Raw genomic sequence first — 6,497 nt, forward strand, 5'->3', positions numbered from 1 at the left:
CTACATCTCGGACATAGCGAGGGGAGTTGTGACATTGTCTCTATTAGCTGTGGTAGCTATCCCTTCATCTCAGACATAGCGAGGGGAGTTGTGACGTTGTCTCTGTTAGCTGTGGTAGCTATCCCTTCATCTCGGACATAGCGAGGGGAGTTGTGACGTTGTCTCTGTTAGCTGGGTAGCTATCCCTTCATCTCGGACATAGCGAGGGGAGTTGTGACACTGTCTCTGTTAGCTGTGGTAGCTATCCCTTCATCTCGGACATAGCGTGGGAGTTGTGACATTGTCTCTGTTAGCTGTGGTAGCTATCCCTTCATCTCGGACATAGCGAGGGGAGTTGTGACACTGTCTCTGTTAGCTGTGGTAGCTATCCCTTCATCTCGGACATAGCGAGGGGAGTTGTGACATTGTCTCTGTTAGCTGTGGTAGCTATCCCTTCATCTCGGACATAGCGAGGGGAGTTGTGACATTGTCTCTGTTAGCTGTGGTAGCTATCCCTTCATCTCGGACATAGCGAGGGGAGTTGTGACATTGTCTCTGTTAGCTGTGGTAGCTATCCCTTCATCTCGGACATAGCGAGGGGAGTTGTGACATTGTCTCTGCTGCGGCAGTTATTTATGCCTTAGACGATCAGGTTGACGAAATGGACGGCAAAGAGATTTATTAAGAAGCTGGAGTGAGATGTGCATGAAGGCTCTGGCACTCTTCTCCATAGCCAATCATCTCGAACTGTCCATTCTGTCATTCACCAAGCCAGGATGGGACATCTTCCTCTTCCTCGGGCGACAGGACGAGGCCGGTCCCCGGCCGGCGCTCCCTCGGCGTCCTCATTCCTGTGTGCAATAGTTATCTACAATGGAGAAAATAAAACGCTCTCGCTATGGCCGAGACAGTCTGATAGCTGCCTCAACTGCAGAAGAGACAAATTCACCACGAAGACATATCTGCCACACCAGCTAAACCAGAGACATAGTCACAACTCCCGGCTCGCTTTGGCCAAGTTGATCATTTACCAATCTTGACCACTAGGCGCTGATTTCCTTCCTCTTTAGGCGGACAACATTTCCTAATCTTGACACTAGAGGCGCTGATTTCGTTCCTACGCGCACTTGACGAGTTTGACCTACAGGCCGCCTCAGCGCCACTACGCGTGGTCTAATTGATAAGGCTTGACACAGCTTGGTCGAACCTCCATTCCAGTTGATCATAGTGGGAGTCAAAGGAAAAAACAACACAGATACCACCACAAAGATATATTGACATTAGAACACGTGTCATAATATAAACAATTGAAATATGAGGAGTATCATTAATCATCTTTAGGGACCTCATAGTTCTAGATACCGAAAGTAATACCATGTGTTTTTTCTAGACCCATGACACTTATCACGCAACCTTATCTTAAGATAAGTGAAACATTTCTTCGTGTATCATCTGATTTACCTATTAGTTCACATCACTTTTTGGGAAAGCCTGTTCCCCCTTGTGGGTTATTAAAGCAAACAGGTTCAAAAGATCTGATGAGTAAAATATCTTAAAGATATTCTTGCAATTGAATATCTTTCGTAGTTTTTTGGCAATAGCAAGTTCGTCGCCGGTGTAGCTGAGGTCTTCCCCAACGGTTTGATGGTTAAGTAATACTCCTAGCTCCTGTGCAGTCCATTTCGTCGTTCTGATCGGCGTCTTTCCATCGTGGGACCGGGTGACAGGACGAGGCCGGTCCACTGCCTCAAGAGTGTATGATCAAGTGGGCTTTGACGTCATCACACAACCCTTTCTTCTATCCCAAATGCTCGCCAGGTGACAACACTCCCGAGGCAGGCCATTCGCCATCCTATTTGATGAATGCAGTAAATGAACAAAAATCTTTACGATTATCGCAGCTTTTGCATTTCAATGCTCAATGTACCAAACTTTGATGTTTGGGTACTCAAATCCATTTCCATGTGGTTTGTAGAAAAAATGCAGAGGTAATATGAAGTTAAGAATCCAATAGTCCCCAAAAGCCGACTTAAAGTTTTCATACTGCGTTCTTGAGTTTGTGAGATGTATGTTTTTTTCGTGCTCAAAAGTAGTGATACCTCGTCTTACGATTTTGATGTGATCTTGGAAAAAGTACAAACTAATGGGACAGAACCAAACTAGAGAATAAACAAGGGCGAAAACTATTAGGTAATACAGTCCGGTGTATCCTAGCAACCAACGAAAACATGTGACCGGAAATATGAGATCCCACCATGACGTCATGGGTATGACATCAATGTAGAGTAACGCTGCAGCGTGCATTGTTGAGTAAACTGTTGCAAGACAACTCCACAATGAAAAGACAATGAAGTGGCGTTGGTTGTGAAGAGCGATGCAGGTTCCCGAAAAGTAGCAATGGTGATCTCTCTTCAGGGAGCATTTGTCGCAGACAGGACAGTGCGCAACGCGAGGAGGTCTCTCAATTTTGCATTTGTCACATGGTCTCCAAGACCAATACGCATATTTTCTGGGATTCTTCGACCCTGTTCCCATGGAGACAGTTTCTTTCTTTTTGTTTGCAAAGAGATGCGAAATGTGGCGCTTCACGGCGCCCCGGTTTACGGAGTCAGATTTTCTATCCACCGTGTCGTCTGCTCCTGATCCATTTTGGTTCCTTTGATCTTTGGCGCCAAATTTCATGCCACGTGCAGTCATCTTTTCCATGATTTCATCTTCTGACACATTGAATTTTAAATGCTTACATTTCTCGGCAGTTTCCCAGGTGAAATCTGACGTCACAAAACGAAGACAAAACCAGTTGATCATCATTTCAATGAATGCGACGTAGGCAAAAACCTGATGGCAGAAGATGAAACTTCTACTCCAACCCTCGTAAATAATGAACAAACTTTGATGCGTTCCTATCAAGAAGCACCCGGTGACAGTCACAAGGTACCAGAGTGGGGCCAGTCGCACAAGGAACGCCTGCGCATTCGTCTCCGCTTGTCCCGACGTTTTGTGCGCCTCCCATTTTTCCATCAACGTCAAGGGTTTTGCGCCCTTTTTCGGCATTGTCGAAGTCATGCGCATTTGGTGTTTTTGAACCATCTTCGGTATGCGATCGTCATAGGTGTCCCAACAGACTGACAGATTACCTCGAAAGATCTCCCTTAAGATCTGAAATTAAAGGAATGATGATAAGTCACAAGCCGAATTCCATCGCTTGGATATGAATGATCGGGTGAGTTCGCATCGAGACCTCTCTCAGACCACCTGGACGCGACGGGGCAGTGCCGAATTTACAGTATACGCTGACTGCGTGATAGCTCCCTTCGTGATTTATTCAAAAGCTTATCATGATTAATGCATCTTATCACTATTGCCTCTGTCTTTATTAGAGAAACTGGACGATCGATGACAAGGTATCGATTTCTATCTACAGCAAGTAATGACTGACTAAAGCGTCATTCTGCTTATCTCCACACTGAACTTCCAGCGGTATTACCTCGGTTACCGAGATGCGCCCGGCCAGCAGTTCAGCTTGCAGATTCTGGGGGAACTGAAAATTATCATATTTCACTTACCTTTTAAATTTCCCGTCTGTATCTTTTGATTTATCTAATTCCTCGTATAGCATACCCTCAACGCGTCCTAGCGGGTTTAGGTCCTGCAAAATTTCATGTCGGTCTGATCCGTCCCTTTCCCGCACTAAACCTTTACAAATTGTACGTTGTCGGCACTTGATATGTTTACTGGTATGTATAGACGCTATTTTCACAAAAAGGAAAAACATAAGATTATGTAATACCACTGCATTCAATGCTTGTTTTACCTGTTGTTGACACAAGTTCTCCCGACTTGCCCGAGCAGACGACAAAGCAATTAGGAAAAGTACGGTGGCTCATTTCTCTCAGATAATTGATAATTCGTTGGATATGGCAGCGACGTTGGGCCAACATTCCCGGCCTCCGTACAAATATGGTGCGGTGTCGCCATGGTAACAAACATAGTTGTTTACCACGCCAATCATAGATGGCAGCAGGTGTTAGCAGAGCAAGCATGTCCAAGAAAAATACTTTGTAAAAACTTTCTCGAAGAATCAATTTCACAAAATATCTATTCGCAACTCAGGTAGGATTGTTTGCATGTAATTCCCAAAGCTGTCTTTTGCGTTTTTTACATCTAACATACATGCAGAATTACATTTCTCTTATGAGAATCCATTGTTGTATTTTTTTGTCATGCAATACAATGTATAGTATGCTTCTACAATATACATTGGTTGTGTTCAATAACCATTCGTGATTAGCATCAATTATCAACTGTGCTGGTTAGTCTCCACGTACAGGTGTATGTTCATTAGAGATAGATTGTTTGCGAATGTCGGTAGGCCAAGAGTGCTGAAGGCTTTTAGTCTTGCAAGTTACATGAATTTTGCTTTTCTACAAGTTCAAACAACAATTTTTCCCTTGAGCAAGACACTTGACTTTAATTTTTGCTCCATTTTCAGACGCTAGATGACAAAACTTTCATCCAATGGGAGATTCTGTTGAGAGAAGGAGGTTGGATGAGGAGTGGGAGAAAAAGTCACTTGTGGAAAAATGGAGCGACACCTATCGTGGCAGACGGCAATCAAAACGCACCGCTCAAAGGTCATACTATGCCTGCTCTTTCTTGGGCTGGTACGGAATTCTAACGGAATTATATACGACATTGAAGTACCTTATCCCATTTGATTATGCAGGTTACTCAGATTGCACCATCTATTTGAGGAATATCTTAGCGTGTTTTATTTTCGTGAATTGCATTGCTAATTGGATATGTTTGCAACTCTATAACACGTTTCATGAAAAAACTGCAGATCGGCCAAAACGTGAGGAAAAACCCAACATGATTTATGCAACAATTCAAGATAAGTTGAACTGTTTGCAATACCAGAATGGTCATAAAAGTCATATGAACGGGTTCGGAAATTCAAAAACTAAGAATGGTTATGGAAAATCTAAAAGTGCTCTGGAAATTGGTGTTGGTGGTCAATCTGATGAGATGAGTAAGCCACATCCGTCTATAGACTGGCGTTATTGTGACATATGTGAGATGCCGCAACCCCCACGCTGCCACCATTGTAATTTGTGTGAAAAATGCGTCCTCAAACGTGACCACCATTGTTACATCGCTGGACGCTGCGTCGGATACTACAACCAACGCTATTTTGTCATGCTAGTCTTCTTTGCTAGCGTTGTTTGTATACAAACGCTAACATCGACTCATCGCTACCTCCAAGTTCATTTCACCGCAAAAAACTACTGGGATTACTTCCTACCCATTACATTCGTCAACTGGTGGAATGGAGAAATCCAGGGACATATTTTCATAATGATTTCACATTTCTACGTTTTTTCTTGGTCAGGATTCATGTGTATTGGTTTCTTTATCGGGCAAATCTATTTCATTTTTCTTGGAAAGACAATGTTTGAGGCGCAAAAATTGGACGATTTAGTCTGCACTGCGCCTGTTTCGAAAAAATTTCGATCTGTTTTTGGACATTTTTGGTTGTTGAATTTCATCTTTCCTGCCCAGTTGGTTTATAAGCAAGAATCGGACGGGATGACGTGGAATGATTTGAAGCTAGTCCCCAAGAATAAAAAGCCAGGGAAACATGTCAAAAGTTATAGGGACAGGGTGTGAATGATGTGCTAAAGTGGTTATTGGTATTTCAGTTGCCTCCTAGTTCTGGAGACCGTCAGTGTCCTTGGACTCGAGTCAGATGCTGTCCTAGCTTAGGGGTCTGAAATCAGGGCCTACTGTATCAACACCAGGTGATCAAAAAACAGTTGGCTGCCGGTCAGTCTCTCCATAATTGTCAGTTTAGCAATTCTAACAAAAATTACACTTTGTATAAAATATGGCATTTGTGATTTTAGAGAGGATGGACACCTGTCTCTAATCTTACGTAATATCAATTATGCCATGCTGGATCTGCATGGCCTGTGTGTAAGCAAGCCAGCACCATACATGAATTCTAGTTAATATGGTATGATACCAGCATTGCCCCTTCCAGAGAATATGCAATATTCACCCGTCTCTAATGCTATTGCATCCATTCCACTTCAGAACAACCATTTCCACTTAGCACAATCGAATTCACCAGCGCCACTTTCAAAATAAAAGATTTATTCCATTTACACATTAGAAAGAATTGATTTATGATGTTTCTGGGTATGTTGTTCTTGCATGTTGTATAATACATGCTGTCTTACATGTCTTCCTGTGGTTTAGTCAAATCTAAATGCGTATTCTTTCCCATGGCTGGTCTTTTCAGCTTCGGTAGTCAGTATCTGGGATTAAATATCAAGTTGAGAACATCATATGTCTACTTTTCACCAATCTCAGTATTTCATTTCTTAGTACTAAGTTAATGTTAAGGTTATAGGTAAATTAAATCGATCTTTTTGAGCACACCTTGCATTTTCTTCTTATATTCTACAAACATGGGAGAAATGATAGGCGGACCCCACCGCCCAGCACACAGAGAC

The sequence above is a fragment of the Lineus longissimus genome, chromosome 19 (assembly GCF_910592395.1).
Source record: "Lineus longissimus chromosome 19, tnLinLong1.2, whole genome shotgun sequence".
Classification (NCBI taxonomy): Eukaryota; Metazoa; Nemertea; class Pilidiophora; order Heteronemertea; family Lineidae; genus Lineus; species Lineus longissimus.